This window comes from Lissotriton helveticus, chromosome 3_1 (assembly GCF_964261635.1).
Source record: "Lissotriton helveticus chromosome 3_1, aLisHel1.1, whole genome shotgun sequence".
In the NCBI taxonomy this organism is placed as follows: domain Eukaryota; kingdom Metazoa; phylum Chordata; class Amphibia; order Caudata; family Salamandridae; genus Lissotriton; species Lissotriton helveticus.
Genome location: NC_136061.1, coordinates 1,333,696,791 through 1,333,716,843, shown reverse-complemented (window position 1 = coordinate 1,333,716,843; position 20,053 = coordinate 1,333,696,791). Strand labels below are relative to the sequence as shown.

The 20,053-nt window shown below is 48.2% G+C and overlaps 1 long non-coding RNA gene and 7 pseudogenes across 1 annotated transcript in view; all 8 read right to left on the bottom strand.

Moving 5' to 3' along the window:
• The window catches only part of LOC144823458 (uncharacterized), a 395,313-nt gene that overhangs the window by 5,869 nt on the left and 369,391 nt on the right, over positions 1-20,053 (bottom strand). The gene's annotated exons all lie outside the window — the stretch shown is intronic.
• LOC144825476 (5S ribosomal RNA) lies at positions 6,340-6,458 on the bottom strand (annotated as a pseudogene).
• Positions 6,786-6,904, bottom strand: LOC144825467 (5S ribosomal RNA; annotated as a pseudogene).
• Positions 7,229-7,347, bottom strand: LOC144825669 (5S ribosomal RNA; annotated as a pseudogene).
• On the bottom strand, positions 7,670-7,788 carry LOC144825884 (5S ribosomal RNA; annotated as a pseudogene).
• LOC144825575 (5S ribosomal RNA) lies at positions 8,122-8,240 on the bottom strand (annotated as a pseudogene).
• Positions 8,780-8,898, bottom strand: LOC144825904 (5S ribosomal RNA; annotated as a pseudogene).
• Positions 9,458-9,576, bottom strand: LOC144825472 (5S ribosomal RNA; annotated as a pseudogene).

Sequence of the window (20,053 nt, the reverse complement as noted above, 5' to 3'; positions counted from 1 at the left end):
CTTCCATCTCATGTCCAAACTGCATAGTAACAATTTTGCTCAGGTGCGGTGTGGGCATGCAGGAGAGCTAACTGAATGCATTCCTATACAGCGGGTGGTGCGCCAAGGGTGTGTCCTTGCTCCTACACTCTTTACCCTCTATATAAATGAAGTGGCTGACATCCTGAAGGACTGCAGAAATGATTTCCCTACACAGAATGGCAGCAAGGTGCCGATCCTCTTGTTTGCCGACGACTCCCTTCTCATCTCCAAGACTCCAATGGGACTCCAGCTCCATGTTGACAAATTCACAGATTTCTGTGTGTCAAGGGGTCTGGAGCTCAATGCTAGTAAAACCAAGTTCCTGGTGTTTGGGAATGGAGTGGGCAAAAAGTTAGCGGTAAGTGCTGGGAAGGAAACACTGGAGAGGGTGAAGAATTTTGATTATTTGGGAGTCAATGTAATGAAGAGCCTGAAGTGGATAATCAGCTCAGGGAAAGCATGCTACTACTTGAGCATAGACCAACTGCTATTAGTAGACTGCATAGACAATCAAGCTCTCGTGCTGTTTAGCCGGCTATAGAGGTTTACCTCGGCAAGGCACAAGGGTCTGCTCTATATGGAGCTGAAATATGGGGATGTGCTGATGTTTCCCCACTTACTGCTGCAGAAAAGAGATTTAAAAGATGGCTTGTCTCTGTTCCCAACAGTACACCTCTAACTCCCCTGTTCTTGGATTTAGGACTCCAAAGAATTGCATATTTAGCTGCTTTAACATCACTTGTTTATTGGATTCAGCTTTGGGTCACCCCGGAGCTAAAGGAATTTAAAGATTGTTTGTTGAAGTGTTCTCTATTAGGGGTGCCAAGTCGAAATCCTGGGTTAAACATGTTTCCAATTGGTTCATTAAACTGGGCCTAACAAGATTTTGGACTAACCCGGAAAATATGAGTAAAATTGATCTTAACATTATGAAATCTAGCTACTGAGTTTATATCCAAGACAATTATTTTAATAACCAGCAAATTGGCCCACTGACAAGTAGATTTTTAGCCATTAGCGGCCACATGCATCATTGTTGCCGTTTGCGATTTCTTAATTGCAAAAATTAAGGAATCGCAATTAAGAAATCGAAAAAGGCTATGCATCAAGAAATCGCAATTTATTTTGCGATTTCTTAAAATTCCTTATTTGCGATTCACAATTTGCAAATCGCAATTAAGGAATCCCTTCCCATTGATTAGGCCCATAGGAATGAATGGGAAGTCATTCTCAATTTGCGATTAGCAATTTGCGAATCGCAAATTGAGAATGCAATTTCAAGGGTGCAGGGGGGGTCCAAAGGACCCCCCCCGCACCCCTGAAATATAACTTTAAGTGCATTTTTCACACACACATGCCCCAAGGGCATGTGTGTGTGTAAAATGAAACTTTCAAAAATGCACTTTTTTGCATTTTGAAAGTTTTCGCAAATTACCATGAAGGTCAACTTCATGGTAATTTACCTCTCCCTATTTGCGAATTCGCAAATTTAAAATGTTCATGCATTGCATTTAAGAAATCTCAAAATGCTATTTCTTAGATGCAATCACAATTTTAGAAATCGCAACATGATTGCGATTTCTAAAATTGCGAAAAACATGATGCATCCCAATTTTGCAATTGCATTCGCAAACGGCCGAAAATTGCGATTCGCACCGTTTGCGAATGCAAATGACAATGATGCATGTGCCCGGAAACCTTTATCCCGTTTTGAGGAATTCTTAGAATTTGTTTCCTCTCCCCTAGCTAAAAGCCTTTATATTCGCTTTAGATTTGGTAGTCTACCCTTGAGATCTTAACTAAGAACTGGCACAAGGCCTCTAGTTTTAGTATCTGTCCAGCATGTGGCCTGGGAGATGAGAACCAGGCACATATACTATTTTTCTGTCTTCATTACCACGGCCCACGCCGGAAATTGATTATTGCCTTGTGTCAAAATTCCAAGTGAACAAATATTTAGTGGCTCTTGGAATCTTAAAAAGCGATACTACTCCTGTTTATGTTATTACAACAGGCAGCCTTCTATAAACGCAGTAGATTGCTAAAATTGATTTCTAGATTTTAGGTTAATTCTTTTTTAATTATTGTCTGATCTAAATTGTAGCAATTTTATCTAATCTATGTATTTTATGTATAAAGTAGAAAGGTAAATTGTATATGTTTTAAAGTGTCTTGCACTATTTGCCCATAGCCTAGCCTCTCCATAGCTTTTCTGTCTTTATGTGCTAATAAGAACGGAAGAGAGAGAATTTTGATGCGCTGCAAAAACAGGGAAATTGAACTGTGCTGGAAGATGTTTTTAATATGTACTCTGATGTATTTATTATAATGTTTATATACTTTGATGGTACCTGGCTACCGAATAAAGTTATAACTAACAAAACGGTATCGGAGGGCTAAAGGGACATTTAAAGACCCTTCTAAGTTCTATCCCCTTGAAGGAACAACATGGACAACAAACAAACTTAGAGGTCTAGATCAGAAACCTGATCTGAATATCTTTCAAAATACCTTCATGTCTAAAAAGTACATCAAGATAAAGAAGTGGCTAACAGTTATGAACAACAGACCAGATCGCCAAGAAAAGGGCCACCTGTAATTGCTAATCAAAACCCATTATGGATTCCCATCAATAACTTGTATGGATCAATGTTTTCATTTGGTAATCCTGCCAGGGTATTCTGTCACCACGTGCCCGGGGGGGCTGAAACATGTTGGTCCTCTTGCAGCTATTTGTTTAAACTGTGTTTATGTTGTTGCACTGTTCTTGTTTTTAACAAGGAAGGGGCTTATGCCCAATAAAGTAATTTTTGTTAAAGCTCCCTATCCTGTTTTAACCATCACATTCATCTTCATATTTTTTGCACTGCACTTTCCCATCAGATCATCATCATTTGGGCTAATCTAGTAATTGTAGGTCATTACCCCATGCCAAAGATGGGGGTATGCCGTATGTCTCAATGATCAAGAGACAGAATACCCTGGCAGGATTACCAAATGAAAACATTGATCCATACAAGTTATTGATGGGAATCCATAATGGGTTTTGATTAGCAATTACAGGTGGCCCTTTTCTTGGCGATCTGGTCTGTTGTTCATAACTGTTAGCCACTTCTTTATCTTGATGTACTTTTTAGACATGAAGGTATTTTGAAAGATATTCAGATCAGGTTTCTGATCTAGACCTCTAAGTTTGTTTGTTGTTCATACCGAATAAAGTTACTACTATTACTACAGATAAGCAGATATTGTACAAGGGGGAAACATCCTTCCCAATGCGGGCATTGCATTGCAATGCCTTTACATCGCGGGCATTACAACGCAAGTCGTTACAACGACTTGCGCTGGATGGCGCTCTAACCTAACGAATAGCATGATTTACTATTCCAACACCTTCCCTACTGTATGTAGACTGGAGTTGGAAGAGTAAATCATACTATTCCTAAGTCCAGCGCCATCCAGCGCAAGTAGTTTCACGACTTGCGTTGTAACAAACATGATGTAAAGTACTGCGTTGTAAATGTATGCGTAGTATCGTCATATATTCGTACAAGTTGTCATATTATACACAGACCATAAACATACATACAGTCAGATGAGAAATAGGAGCATACAATGGTGGATATTGACACTCTAATTAATACATCAAGAGAGTCATGAGGCAGGAGCTGGATTATCTGAGTCTCTCATAGACTTAGTCCAAGGCTATCAATAAAACTGCACCTGAAAAAATTCTAAAGTTCTCAACGTTGTGGGTTTATTTAAAATATAATTTCATAACGGAAAGGATCAGTAGTTAATGAAGCAAGTAATTTAATAAGCAGACTAGCATAAGGTCTGTCTTCTACAGAAAAACTCAAAAACTTCTTGGACAGAGCACTAAATCTCAAAGCAGAAGCCTCAGAGAGAGAGGAAGTCTGACAGCAAAAGGTCTGGCTCATCTCCAAATAGCACGCTCTTTTATGATGTTTCAGGAATAGAAGGCACACACATGTTATGATAAGATATTAGGAAGAAGTGTTGGAGCAGAAATGTTTCATTCATGACAGCCACTGAATCTATTAGTTGGAACAACACATTTAGAAAACACCTACTTCCTATTGGTTAATGCAGTGCATAATCAATTAAGGAAATAAAATCATGTGTTATGAAACAAGAGAATACAACGGTTTATTCAACTACAAGCAGAGCTTGGTTAAGAGGCCTTGACATTGTTAGAGGAAAACAGTATTCCCACTTCCCTCAAGAGAGAAGGACAGATTAGAGAGACCCAGGCAGAAGGTGCATTTCCATTGAATTTCTGAAAGAGCACACAAAAAGCTCAAAAATGACCATGCACTTTTCTGCATCCTTCATGAATGATTGTCAATCCAGCCTGGTGTGTTCTAGTTATGTTAACTAAAGCATGCCTAAATTATTCATGATTTTCCAACAAATTAAAGCTCACTACCAATATACCCCCTTTGATTGCATCATATTAATTATCACACTGCCGAACTATTGTATGTCCTTCATCATTCTGGTTTTGTCACTTTCTTCTCCTGCAAGGCATTCAAGTCTTCATACATTCTGACTTTCATCTCATCAAGTGTGATTTTTTCTTTACTTATCTATCTCACTGTATTGTTTTTCTTAGCTCCGTAATCGCAACGTAAACCCATGATGCAAATGGCTTTATATATGGACATCACTCATTATATTTACAATTATTACACTTATAATTTTCATAGGTACACCTTTACCAATCTCTCCAAATCATAAACCAATATTCTCTCAAATGACACATTGTCCCATTGGGTGATTGTCACTTACAATATTAATTATGTTATCAATATATTTGTAAATATTTTCACTGTTATTTGGAATCTAAGGGCCAGATGTAGGAGCCCCAATACCGGTCGGTAACGGCCGAATTCGGCCGTTACCGACCGGTATTAGGGTTTTCTGATGTAGGGGGCCTATATTTTACCGATTCTGTAAATTTACCGAATCGGTAAATTTACAGAATCGGTAAAATACCGATTCGGTATATTTACCGATTCGGTAAATCCATATGTAGCAGACACTCCTAAGAGTGCCACAGGCCCTTAAGAGTCGATATTTTACCACCCAATCCTATTGGGTGGTAAAATACCGAATTCAGGTGTGCAAGCACATCTGTGCATGCACACCTGTGCAATGTGACACACAGACATGCCCTTAGGGCATGTATGTGTGCCACATGTCACACAAACCTGTACTTGGGGTGCTAGAGGGTGTCAAAGTGACACCCCCTGCACCCTTGCAGGATTCGGTATTTACCGATTCGGTAAATACCGAATCGGTATTGCCCATTGATTCCTATGGGCTTCAAGGCCCATAGGAATCAATGGGCAATACCGATTCCGAATGGTACAGATTCGGTAATTCAAAATAAAAAACTTACCTACATCTCCCTCCTTCTAATTTACCGACTCATAAATACCGAATCGGTATAATTCGGTATTTATGAGTCGGTAAATCAGAGTTACCTACATCTAGCCCTAAGTGCCGTACTGACTCTCTATAACTCGACAGACACCTCCTTCTTTTTCCAAAAGCATATCTACAGCAAGACGCTTTTAGATTACCATAGATCTTATTGCAAACATTTCTTCTTTGATTTATGTTAAGGCACCTGCTGTGCTACTTGCCAAATGTGCCTCTAAAGTCAGCACCTGGTATTCTCAGGCTGTCGTCCATTCAGGTACTAACCAGGCCTGGCCCTGCATAACTTCTGAGATCAGATGCTTTCATGGTTGTATAGCCGTAGCATGAAGAGCACTGACTTGGGGCTCTTAGCTTTTTTCATTCTTTTTCAGTGCTGACCATAGTAAGCGAGAAAAGCCTCCCTCATTCACCTAAAGCAAAAAAAAAAGCCTACAGCACCTGGTATTCCCAGGCTGTCGCTTAATTAGGTACTAACCTGGCCCGACCCTGCTTAACAGAAGAGATCAGGTGCTTTCAGGGTCCTTTGGTTGTAGGCATGAAGTGCACTAAATAGGGGGCTTTTAGCTCATTTCATTCTACTTCAGTGCTGGCCATAGTAAGTGAGACAAGCCACCCTTACTCACCAAAGTAAAAAAATAAAAGCCTACAGGACCTGGTACTCCTAGGACATCTCCCATCCAGGTACCAACCAGGCCCGACCCTGCTTCATTTCTGAGATGAGACGAGACCAGGTGCTTTCAGGCATGAAGAGCACTGACTTTGGGGCTCTTAGCTTTTTTCATTCTACTTCAGTGTTTGCCATTGTAAGTGAGACAGGCCACCCTCATTCACCTAAAGCAAAACAAAAAAAGCCTACACTCCCTGGTATTCCCAGGCTGTCGCCCATTCAAGTACTAACCTTGCCCGACCCTGCTTAACTTCTGAGATCAGAAGAGATCAGGTGCTTTCAGGATCTTTTGGCTGTAGGCAGGAAGAGCACTGACTTTGGGGCTTTTAGCTCATTTCATTCTACTACAGTGCTGGCCATAGTAAGCGAGACAAGCCACCCTCATTCACCTAAAGCTAAAATTAAAAAAAACATACAGCATCTGGTATTCCCAGGCAGTCTCCCATCCAGGTATTAACCAGACGCTGCATAACTTCTGAAATCAGACAAGATCAGATGCTATCAGGCTGGTATGGCTGTAGGCATGAACAGCACTGACTTTGGGGCCCTTTTCTTTTTTCATTTTAATTCAGCGCTGGTCATAGTGAGCGAGACAAGTCACTCTCATTAACCTTTAGCAAAAAATAAAAGCCTACAGCACCTAGTATTCCCAGGCAGTCTAGCATCCAAGTACTAACCAGGCCCGACCCTTCTTAACTTCTCAGATCATACGAGATTAGGTGCTTTTAGGATAGTTTAGCCATAGGCATGAGAGTACTGACTTTGGGGCTCTTAGCTTTTTTCATTCTACTTCAGTGCTAGCCATATTAAGCAAGAAAACCTCCATTAGTCATCTAAAGCAACAAAAAAAGCATACAGCTTCTGGTATTCCAAGGCATGTTCCCCTCCAGGTACTAACCAGGTCTGACCCTGCTTAACTTCTGTGATCAGACAAGATCAGCTGCTTTCAGGGTGGTATGCCCTAGGCACCAAGAGCACTGAGTTTGGGGCTCTTAGCTTTTTTTGTTCTACTCCAGTGCTGGCCATAGTAATCAAGACAAACCACTCTCATTCACAGAAAGCAAAAAAAAAAGCCTACAGCACCCGGTATTCCCAGACGATCTCCCATCCAGGTACTAACCAGACCCGACCCTGGGTAACTTCTGAGATCAGAGGCGATCAGGTGCTTTCAGGGTGGTATGGCTTTTGGAATGAAGAGCACTGACTTTGGGGCTCTTAGCTTTTTTCATTCTTCTTCAGTGCAGGCCATATTAAGAGAGACAAGCAACCCTCATTCTCCTAAAGCAACAAAAAAACAAGCCTACAGCACCGGGCAATCCCAGGCGATCTTCCATTGAGGTACTAACCAGGCCCGACCCTGCATATCTGCTGAGATCAGACACTTTCAGGTTTGTACAGCTGTAGACATGAAGATGGGGGGGTCTTGGCTTTTTTCATTTTACGTCAGTGATGTCCATAGTAAGCGAGATAAGCCACCCTCATTCAACTAAAGCAAAACAACAAAAAACATATAGCATACACCACTTGGTATTCCCAGGCAGTCTCCCATCACGGTACTAACCAGACCCAACCCTGCTTAATTTCTGAGTTCGGACAAGATCAGGTGCTTTTAGGATAATATGGCCGTAGGCATGAAGAGAATCGACTTTGGGGCTCTTAGCTTTTTTCATTCTACTACAGTACTGGACATAGTAAGAGAGACAAGCCACCCTTATTCAACTAAAGCAAAACAACAACCAAAAAAAGCCTACAGCACCTTTCTAGTCCCAGGCAGTCTCCCATCCAGGTACTAACCAGGCACGACCATTTTTAGCTTTTCAGATCAGACGAGATTAGGTGCTTTTAGGATAGTTTAGCCTTAAGCATGAGAGCACTGACTTTGGGGCTCTTAGCTTTTTTCATTCTACTTCAGTGCTAGCCATAGTAAGCAAGAAAAGCCACCATTATTCATCTAAAGCAACAAAAAAAAAAGGCATCTGGTATTCCCAAGCAGGTTCCCCTCCAGGTACTAACCAGACCCGACTCTGCTTAACTTCTGAGATCAGACAAGATCAGGTGCTTGCAAGGTGGTAAGGCTGTTGGCATGAAAAAGATAACTTTGGGGCTTTTAGCTTTTTTTATTTTACTCCAGTGGTGGCCATAGTATGCAAGCAAGCCACCCTCATTCACCTAAAGCAAAACAAAAAGATTACAGCACCTGAGATTTCCAGGCGGTTTCCCATCCAGGTATTAACCATGTCCACCCTGCTTAACTTTTAAGATCAGGCGAGATAAGGTGTTTTCAGGGTGGTATGGAAGGAGGAATGAAGTAGACTGCCTTTGGGGCTCTTAGCTTTTTTCATTCTACTTCAGTGCTGACCATAGTAAGCAAGACAAGCCACCCTTATTCACCTAACACAAAAAAAACGTATAACACACCTGGTATTCCCAGGCGGTGTCCCATCCAGGTACTGACCAGGCCCCACCCTGCTTAACTTCTGAGATCAGATGGTTTCAGGGTGGGGTGGCTGTAGGCATAAAGGGCTGTGATTTTGGGGCTCTTAGGATTATTCCTTCAACCTCAGTGCTGGCCATTATAAGGGAGACAAGCCACCTGCATTCATCTAAAGCAAAAAAACAAACAGCCTACTGCACCTGGTATTACTAGTCAATCTCCCATCCAGGTACTAACCAGGGCCGGCCCTGCTTAACTTCTGAGATCAGAGGAGATCAAGTGCATTCAGGGTGGTATGGCCGGAGGCATGAAGTGCACTGAGTTTGGGGCTCATAGCTTTTTTCATTCTACCTCAGTGCTGGCCATAGAAAGCAACACAATCCACCCTAAAGCAAAACAAACAAAGAAAAAGCCTACAGCACCTGGTCTTCTCTGATGGTCTCCCATCCAGGTGCTAACCAAGCCTGACCCTGCAAAACTTCTGATATAAGATGAAATCAGGTGATTTCAAGGTTGTATGGCCATTGGCCTCAAGAGCCCTAACTTTGGGGCTCTTACCTTTTTTCATTCTACTTCAGTGCTGGCCATAGCATGCAAGACAAGCCATCCTCATAAACCTAAAGCAAAACACTAAAAAACAAAAACGCCTAAAGAACCTGCTACTCCCAGGCGGTCCCCCTTCCAGGGACTAACGAGGCTCAACCCTGCTTAACTTCAACAATCAGGTGCTCTGATGGTGGTACGGCTGTAGGTGTGAAGAGCATTGACTTTGGGACCCTTAGCCTATTACATTCTACTTCAGTGCTGGCCATAGTGAGCAAGACAAGCCACCCTCATTCACCTAAAGCAAAACAACAAAACAAAATAGGCTACAGCACCTGGTATTTCCAGTCAGTCTCCCATCCAGATACTAACCAAGCAGAACCCTGCTTAACTTCTGAGATCAGACAAGATCAGGTGCTTTCAGGGTTGAATAATCGTAGGAATCAAGAGCACTAACTTGGGGCTCTTAGCTTTTTTTCACTCCACTTCAGTGCTGGTCATAGTATGAGAGACAAGCCACCCTCATTCACCTAAAGCAAAACAAAAACAAAAACAATTAAAGCCTACAGCACCTGGTATTCCAATGCAGTCTCCCACCCAGGTAAAAACCATGCCTGACTCTGCTTAACTTTCTATATCAGACAAGATAAGGTGCTTTCAGGGTGGTATGGCCACAGGAATTAAGAGCACAGAGTTTGGGGCTCTTAATATTTTTCATTCTACTTCAGTGTTGGCCATAGTAAGTGAGACATGCCACCCTTATTCACCGAAAGCAAAAAAAACAAGCATTAAAAGGCAATAGTTCTCGCCTTTCATTAAGTTAAAGCCATTTGCTTTGCTAGAGAATACCATTAGCAGAGCAAATGGCTTTAACTTAATCAAAGGCGAGACCTATTGCATTTTCAATGCTTGTTTCTAATGTGCATAAAATCTCTCTTGCTGTGTATTGTAGTGTAGAACCATTTACCCCAATGCCTATTCCAACCCTCAGTTTGATGTTCCGCCCGTGTCTACTTCAAGTGGTGTTCACTTTGTGACTAAATTAGGAGCGTATTTTCACAGCCCGTGATTGGAATTTTGTGAATAAGTCCCATAACGCTCTTTGTTAGAATTTAAGCTCACAGTGTTAAGACTCTAGCCTTTTTTTTAGATAACTAACATCCTGTTAGAAGGGGCGATCTCAGAGGGCCACGTTTTGCTCACCCGACCACCCCGGGACCCACCTCTCCCACAAATAATGCCGAGTCTTAACGTGAGGTCCTCGCCGGGGAGGACGTCAGATCTAGGATCGTACACACTGAGCTCACACCACACTTACGAACGGACACCACACCGTAGGTTTTCAGTAACAAGTTCTTTATGAACGGTAAAAAGGAATCAGCACTCTTATTTACAAGCGATCGAGGGATCGCAAAGTCTCAGGAATTCGGGAGGAGGGAAGCGGGACAGTCTCAGTCTTTAGGCCAGTACGAAGCGTACCCTGCGCACAGCTCTCAATCCTCGAGCCGGGGGATACGGAAGATGAGGTTCGTGCTGGCTGCTTCACTCGCTTCGAGTTGACTCAGGTCGTGTTGGTAGCGTCGATAGTCCAGCCGTACCAGAGTACTCCTCGAGCCGCGTCGAGGTCAGCAGGGCTCGATCCGGAGATGTTCTTGAGGAGCCGTGACAGCGTCTGCAGGGCTCAGGAGGTTTCACGAATATCTCTTTAGAGTTCAAGCTCGAGCCGCCACGAGGTCAGCAGGGCTCCGAGGTTGTAGTTCTGTCTTTGCAAGGACGAGCCGCGACAGCGTCAGCAGGGCTCCGATGTTCCAGCTCCGTGTTACGAGAAGGAGCCCCGACAGCGTCAGCAGGGCTCGAAGGATTCAGAGGTTCAGTTCTCCCCAAGGTTTAGCCGCGATCAGATCAGCAGGGCTTTCTTGTCCAGGATACAACTGCCCGATAGTTGTTGGGCGTCCCTTGATATAGTCCAGTGGCCCTTTGATGTCCGGACCCTCGCAGGCGGAGGTCTCAGGCCTTGGGGTCTGGTCGTTGGAGAGATCCGTCGGTTGGCCCTTTGATCCTTTGGAAGATGCGTTCGGGAATTCCCAGACGCCCAGCAGGGTCTGGAGCCAGCTCTCGGGGAGGCCAGAGGTGCGATCGAAACCGGCCCCCAGGGGAGGCCAGAGGTGTGAGAGAAACCAGTCTCTCAGGGGAGGCCGGAGGTGCAATCGAAACTCCCTGTCTTATCTCACTCAGGGAGCCCTTTACCCCCCAGCCGGGACTGGCGTGCCTTGGAGTCTAAGATTCGCTGGGGCCGGGGTCATGCTAGGCCCAGGGAGTCAGGGATCTCGGGAAGGGAAAATAGCTGCCGGGGGCCCTGTGGGGTGATGCAAGTTCTGGGCGCTCGGAGCCGGGAAGGAGGCTAGGGGCTGGTCGTCGGCTGGCGGGGTCATGCAGGGAGTTGGGACGTACAGGGAGCAGGACGACCAGGGGCTTATGGGGGCAGGGCTAGGCTAACAGGGTGCTTAGGAACGGGGGAGAACCACGCCACGAGGCCAGGTCCAACACGTGTCCTTCCCAGCTGAAAGGCGGAGAGAACTACCCATACCCTTGGGGGTTCTCTTCACTGAGGCGGAAGAATCGGGACAGGCCGTCGGCGTTGGCGTGGTCAACACCAGGCCGTTACTTGACAGTGAACTCCATCCCCTGGAGGGAGATGGACCATTGCAACAGTTTGGGGTTTTCTCCTCTCATTTGCATAAGCCACCAGAGGGGTCGGTGGTCGGTTTGGACCCGGAAGTGAGTACCGAACAGGTAGGGCCTCAGCTTCTTCAGGGCCCAAACCACCGCAAAGGCCTCCCGCTCGATGGTGCTCCACCTTTGCTCTCGAGGGAGTAACCTCCGGCTAATGAATGCCACTGGCTGGTCTAGGCCTTTTTCGTTCACCTGGGACAGGACCGCTCCGATGCCATGTTCGGACGCGTCCGTTTGGACCACGAACTCTTGGGAGTAGTCGGGGGCCTGGAGTACAGGAGCAGTACACATGGCGTCTTTCAATGCTTCGAACGCCTCTTGGCAGGCGGGGGGCCAGCTGACTTTCTTCGGCTGGTTTTTGGAGGTCAACTCCGTGAGGGGGACTACGATGCTGCCGTACCCTTTTATGAATCTTCGGTAGTACCCCGTGAGCCCTAGGAATGCCCGCACTTTCGTCTGGATCGTTGGGCCTCCCAGGCCAAGATCGCATCGATCTTGGGCTGAAGGGGGGCTACTAGGCCGCTTCCGACCTGGTGCCCCAGGTAGACCAAGGACCCTTGTCCGATTTGGCATTTACTTGCTTTAATTGTGAGGCCCGCCCTCCGCAGGGCCATCAACACCTCCCAGAGGTGCTGGAGGTGCTCGGACCAGTGGGAACTGAACACCGCGATATCGTCGAGATATGCGGCGCTGAATTCCTCCAACCCAGCCAGTACCTGGTTAACCAGCCTCTGGAAGGTGGCGGGGGCATTTTTCATCCCAAAGGGCATCACCCGGAAGTGGTAGTGACCATCCGGGGTGGAGAAGGCGAATCTCTCTCTTGCCCCCTCGGTGAGGGCGATCTGCCAGTATCCGCTGGTCAAGTCGAAAGTGCTGAGATAGCGTGCAGACCCTAGGCGGTCAATGAGCTCGTCTGCTGGTGGAATGGGGTGGGCGTCCATTCTGGTGATTGCGTTGAGCCCGCGGTAGTCTACGCAAAACCTCAGCTCGGGAACAGCACCGGGGGCGGCCGCCTTCGGAACCAGGACCACGGGGCTGGCCCATGGGCTGTCAGAGGCTTCGACCACTCCTAGGGCTAGCATCTTAGAGACTTCGGCCTTGATGCAGGCCCGAACTCTGTCAGGGACGCGGTAAGCTCTGTGCCGTACCGGAGGGCTGTCCCCGGTGTCCATGTCGTGGACACACCAGCTGGTGATGCCGGGGATGAGGGAGAAAAGGTCAGAGAACTGTCCCAGTAACTGACGACAGTCCTCGCGCCGCTCGGGGGTGAGGGAGGAGGAGAGACTCACTCCCTCTACGGAGCTATCTTTTTCTTTTGCACACAGGAGATCGGGTAGAGGCTCAGTGTCCTCTTCCGCTCCGTCGTCGGTGGCGAGGAGCAAACTCAACTCGGACCTCACGAAGTGGGGTTTGAGGCGGTTCACATGAAGGACCCTCAAGGGGTTCCTGGGGGACTGCACATCTATGAGGTAGGTCACCTGGCTCTTGCGCTCCACCACCTTAAAGGGACAGGTCCACTTGTCTTGCAGGGCACAAGGTTCCACTGGGGCCATCACCCAAACCTGTTGTCCGGGCTGAAACTCGACCAGAGTGGCATTCTGGTCATACCAGCGTTTCATCTCTTCCTGACTGGCCTCGAGGTTTGCCCCGGCCAGTTCTCAGAACTTCCGAGTCTGATTTCGGAGGGCCAGGATGTAACGGACACATCTGGAGGGGGCTCTGGGGCGGTCGTTTCCCAACCCTCTATGACCAGACTGAGGGGCCCCCGGACGGGGTGCCATAGAGCAGCTCGAAGGGGCTAAACCCCAAGGATTTCTGGGGGTCTTCTCGGTACGCGAACAGGAGACAGGGTAGGAGGATGTCCCACTTGCGCCTCAGGGGCTCTTCGAGGTCTATGTTCATTCCTTTGAGGGTCCGGTTGAATTGCTCAACCAGGCCGTTACCTTGGGGGTGGTATGGGGTGGTGAACTTGTACGTCACCCCACACTGCTGCCAGAGGGAGTTCATGTACTTGGAGATGAAGTTCGTTCCTCTATCGCTCACCACTTCTCGTGGGAATCCCACTCGGGAGAAGATCCCCATGAGGGCCCGCCCCACTACGGGGGCTGTCACCGTTCGGAGGGGAATGGCCTCGGGGTATCGGGTGGCATGGTCCACCAGGACGAGGATAAACCGTGGCCTAAGGAGGTCCGGGGTCTAGAGGCCCCACGATATCTATTCCCACCTGTTCAAAGGGGGTACTGACCACGGGGAAGGGTTGGAGTGGGGCCTTGCGCCTCCCTCCGCTCTTCCCGCTGGCCTGACACGTGGGGTAGGACTTACAGTGAGCCTCCACATCGGAATGCATGCCGGGCCAGTAAAAGTGAGTGACCAGGCGGTGGTAGGTTTTGTCTTGTCCCAGGTGTCCCGCCAGGGGTACATCATGGGCCAGGTTCAGGAGGAAGCCGCGGAAGCGTAGGGGTACCACCAGCACCCGGGCTGACCCTAGCTCGGAGGACTTTTGTTCACTATATAATAGGCCGTTTTCCCAATAGACAAGGTGGGAGCCGGTCTGGTCGCCGGCGGCCTGCTGCCGTGGCCCAACCAGGGAAGGACAGGAGGTCTGTTCCAGGCAGAATGCTTCTCTGGAAGGTCCGCCTTCCTGGCGCCACTGTGCTAACTCAGGAAGGTCATCCAAGTTTGTGGTCTGTTCGACGACAGGGCCTAGGGGATCTGTGTCGGAGTCGATGCTCTCACTGGGGGGACGCTCTGGGACTTCGGATGGCCCGCCGCCCTCCGGGTCGTCAACGACCGGGCGAGGGGTCTCGGGTTCCACCCCCTCGGGGGTGGGCAGTCGGGCGGTCATGGATTGGGTGTTCATGCAGGCCCAGACGGGCAGGCCCAACATCTCTAGGTGAGTCCTTCGTTCTACCTGCTTCCACGGGGAGCTCTCCAGGTCGTTACCCAGTAGGCAATCCACGGGCATGTCGGTGCGGACCGCTACTCGTAACTCCCCGGAGACGCCCTCCCACTCGAACGGGACCTGAGCTATTCGGCAGGTGTGGACAGAATTGTCTGCTGAGATCACCCTGCAGGAGGCGTGGGGTACAATTTGGTCTTCTGTGACTAGGTGACACCTTACTGCAGTAATGCTGGCCCCTGTGTCTCAGAGCGCCCCTATGCGTTGCCCGTTGACAGTAACCTGCTGTCGGTATTTTTCAGTGTTGTCTGGCAAGGGGGCTCCGGGGACCATTACCCTATCACCCAGGGAGACTAAAGTCATGGCTGCTGGTTCCCACCCTTCGGGATCCTCGATCTCTTCCTCCTCTAAGGCTACTGTGGCTAGCTGGTGCGCTGGGGGACCTGCAGCAGCGTGTTTCTTGAGCATGGGGCACATGGGGTCACTGGCATAATGCCCTGTTTGCTGTCATCTGTAGCAGGCGGTGGTGATTCTGGGTCCTGGTCTAGCTAGGGGGAACCCTGCTCTCGCTGCGGGAGGAGATGTTCTGGACTGGTTTCTGGGGGGGCTTCGTGGGGGCTCTGCCTGGGATCCCCTCTGTCTACCCTGACCTCCCCCTCCCCTCTGACGGGAAGATCCTTGCTCGTGTCGGCCATATTCTCCCCTGGGCCCCCGGGGGACTCTGGTGCTCACCCAGCGGTCTGCTTTGACCGCCAGCTTCCGGGGGTCGGCCAACTTGCTGTCCAGTAGGTGCTGTCTCAGTTCCACATAGCAGTTGGTGGATAAATGTTCGTAGGCGATGAGATCAATAAGTCCTTCAAAAGTGGTCACCTTGCTACCCTTGATCCACCCTTCCAAGGCCCGGCTGTAGAAATTCACATATTCTACCCATGTGGTGCCGGGGATCTGCTTGCAGTCTCTAAACCGTTGTCGATACATCTCCGGGATGAGCCCATATCTCGTGAGGAGGGCCTCTTTCATGTGGCTGTAGGAAGTTTGCTCAGAGGATGGTAGATCGAGCAGGGTGTCTCTCCCCTCGCTCAGGAATCGACCCCACAACCCGGCCCCCCAATCCTTCTGAGGAACTCGGTGGGAGGTCATGGCGACTTCGTAGGCCTTGAACCATTGTTGGATATCATCGTTCTTTTAATACTCTTTTACCACATCCTTGGGGATGTGAACTTTTGGTTCTGCCGGGGAACGGCTTCTCGGTTCTCCGGTGTTCGGTTGTCTCCGCTCCGGGCCTTTAGTTCAATCTCCTTCAGGCCGCGCTCGTGCTCCAGCTGGAGTCTCCTGCCTTCGTGTTCCCTCTGGAGCTTCTTCTCCTCCAGTTCTCCTTGCAGTCGTAACTGCTCGATGGCCAATTTCTTATCAGCCAACTTGAGCTCTCCTTCCATTTTAAGGCGTGCCAGTTCTAGCTCGTGGCTTCGGTTGCGTTCTCGGTCTGTCATCTCCTCCGGTGACAGACCTCTCTCCGTGCTGGGACTCTGCGTCAGGGAGTCGGTTCCCTCACCCTCTTGATCACGGGTTTCGGTCTGTGCCCACCCCTCTCCACCGTCTCCATCTGGCGGGGGAAGATGGGCTCCGGCCTCTACCCATGCGATGAGGGCTTTTTGGAAGTCCTCTTTCGTACTCAACCCAGTGGTAGCGATATGGAAATCTTTGCAGAATTGCTTCAGTTCTCGATGGGTGTACTCTTAAAGAAGATCCTTCTGGAATGTGGTCCTTTCGCTTGTCACAATGAGACTCATGGTTGTTCTTCGTTCAGGTAGTGTGTCAGCCGTTTACTGTACGATCCCTAGACATAGGCTCTTATCCCGTCGCTTGCCACCAATGTTAGAAGGGGCGATATCAGAAGGCCAGGCTATGCTCACCTGACCACCCCGGGCCCCACCTCTCCCACAAATAATGCCGAGTCTTAACGTGAGGTCCTCGCCGGGGAGGACGTCGGATCTAGGATCATACACACTGAGCTCACACCACACTTACGAACGGACACCACACCGTAGGTTTTCAGTAACAAGTTATTTATGAACGGTAAAATGGAATCAGCACTCTTATTTACAAGCGATCAAGGGATCGTAAAGTCTCAGGAATTCGGGAGGAGGGAAGCGGGACAGTCTCAGCCTTTAGGCCAGTCCGAAGCGTACACTGCGCACAGCTCTCAATCCTCGAGCCGGGGGATACGGAAGATGAGGGTCGTGCTGGCTGCTTCACTCACTTCGAGTTGACTCAGGTCGTGTTGGTAGCGTCGATAGTCCAGCCGGACCAGAGTACTCCTCAAACCGCGACGAGGTCAGCAGGGCTCGATCCGGAGATGTTCTTGAAGAGCCGCGACAGCGTCAGCAGGGCTCAGGAGGTTTCACGAAGATCTCTTTAGAGTTCAAGCTCGAGCCGCGACGAGGTCAGCAGGGCTCCGAGGTTATATTTCTGTCTTTGCGAGGATGAGCCGCGACAGCGTCAGCAGGGCTTCGATGTTCCAGTTCCGTATTACGAGAAGGAGGCGCGACAGCGTCAGCAGGGCTCGAAGGATACAGAGGTTCAGTTCTCCCCAAGGTTCAGCCGCGATCAGATCAGCAGGGCTTTCTTGTCCAGGATACAACTGCCCGCTAGTTGTTGGGTGGCCCTTGATATAGTCCAGTGGCCCTTTGATGTCCGGACCCTCGCAGGCGGAGGTCTCAGGCCTTGGGGGCTGGTCGTTGGAGAGATCCGTCGGTTGGCCCTTTGATCCTTTGGAAGATGCGTTCGGGAATTCCCAGAAACCCAGCAGGGTCTGGAGCCAGCTCTCAGGGAGGCCAGTGGTGCGATCGAAACTGGCCCCCAGGGGAGGCCAGAGGTGTGAGAGAAACCAGTTTCTCAGGGGAGGCCGGAGGTGCAATCGAAACTCCCTGTCTTATCTCACTCAGGGAGCCCTTTATCCCCCAGCCGGGACTGGCGCGCCTTGGAGTCTAAGTTTCGCTGGGGCCGGGGTCATGCTAGGCCCCGGGAGTCAGGGATCTCGGGAAGGGAAAATGGCTGCCGGGGGCCCTGTGGGGTGATGCAAGTTCTGGGCGCTCAGGGCCGGGAAGGAGGCTAGGGGCATGCGGGGCTGGTCGTCGGCTGGCGGGGTCGTGCAGGGAGTTGGGACGTACAGGGAGCAGGACGACCAGGGGCTTATGGGTGCAGGGCTAGGCTAACAGGTTGCTGAGGAACAGGGGGAACCACGCCTCGAGGCCAGGTCCAACACATCCCATAAGTGTAATTTGTTTCAGCAACACTGAAAGTGTGCGTTAAAATACAGGACATTGAGCACTATTTTTATTAATCAAATTGATTTGTCCTTTCGAAAAAGAAGAAGAAAAAAACAAACACTATCTGCTTGTGAGGCTGCTGCCATTCTTTGCAAGCAAAATCATATTCAGTTTTAATGCATTCCATTACTAAGCAGCTACACAAAAAACAGCAAAAAGTACTAGAACATTTAAAAAGCAACCACTTGCAACAAGAAAAGCATGCGGCGGTTAAAAATGTTAACTCAAAACTTCTTTTTTTATAAGTATAACCCGACACTGCGCACTGTGACGTTCACTGTGCGAGGCTGAAAAAGACGACAGGGGAAGGGAGGCAAACATTTATGACACTGCTTACTCAGAACACGTGAGATCATCAGACGGTTCAGTGGGAAATGAGATAACCCGAGGGCATGTCCCTAGGCCGCATTCCATGCATCGTTTCATGTTTACTAGAACATTTTTGTGCTATTTTCAACACTTATTATCTACTGGTAGCTATCCTCAGGGCGGGGCAATTGCATCCATATGTGTCTTTGTATGTTAGCTGACTTATCACGAGGCTTGCTTCACAAACATCTTGCATTTCTGATCTGAGGGAAGGAGGTGGGGAGCCGAGTGAGTGAGAGAGAAAGCTAGAAACATTCGCACTCATGGAATGACAAAAAAGTAGTTCTCTGCAAGCAAAGCAATAGAGTGATCAAAGTCAGATCCTGTACGTGCAGGGGTGACCACTTAACTCCCTGGGTTAATGTCAGGAGGAGAGTGACAGAAGTCTGGCACAAACTGCCTGTAATGCCAGGACATTAAAGTGTTCTAAATGAGCGTGGACGACCTCGAACATCACGACTCCCACACACCCACGTGTCCTGAAATGATAGATCGATATAGACTCAGCAGTGACGGGACACTCTAGCCTCTCTTCTATTTTTTTATATATTTTTTTTATTTCTTCATAGTTTCAGAACTGTGGAGTACAGGCCCAATATACTATTGTATTTTAATGTAGAAAAAACAATTGTAACAATTGTGAGGGGTCGGGCCCCTAATGTCTTAAATCTAGTAACATGCGACAGTCACATGAATTGGAGGAATGGGGGTGGGGGTTCGTCATGTCCAGCAAAAGGGAGGGAGGATATCGCCTCTAGTTTTGAAATGGACGCCCAGTGTCCATGATTTAGAAGAAGATGCATAGCGAACCCAAGCCAGTCCACACGGAGAAGTAACAGACAGACGCATGCAGAAGCCCAGTCAGGGGTGTGACGCTGTGTCACTGTTTTTTCACACTCTTGTTTGGTATTAATGAGATCAAACACAAAGAAATGGGAACTTGTTTAGGCGGGGAAGAGGAAGGCTTGCAAAAACTAATCCTGCAGCTACGGGGGAAAAGCAAATAATAACTTATCTTTGACTCCCACCCACCTTCCTGTTTCGAAAAAACACATACCTGTCTCATTAGTGAATCACCACCGCAAACCCTGCATTGTCAATGGACATCTCCCATGCACCTCTCTGTAAGAAAAGGGAGTGGATCATTCCGCGCGTGGAATGTTCCGATTACAATCACACTGCATGATCTTGTCTGTAATGGTCTTTTTGAAGCAAGCATTTAACTCTTCATTCATTCGACGGGCAGATGCGACTGCCGTTCAACAGAAATTAATATTCTTTTATCATGCCTCCCTCAGTAGAATGAGGAAAAGCGGTCTAGCATTTACCACAGCAATCGTTTTAAACATGCCAATTTTTTACGTATAAATGACTCAGAAAACCATTTCACTGAAAAGTTAGAAAATTCATTGTAAACTCGCTTTACAAAAATGGATGGCTGGCACATGTAAATATGCAGAGGCAAGCGCTGTACCACAAAGTCAGCCGCGTGTTTATTTTCGCATTGCGCTTTCACTTTAAGTGAAAGCACGGTGTGAAAATAAACACGCGGCTGACTTTACTAAGGCCGAATGTGAATAAAAAAGTAC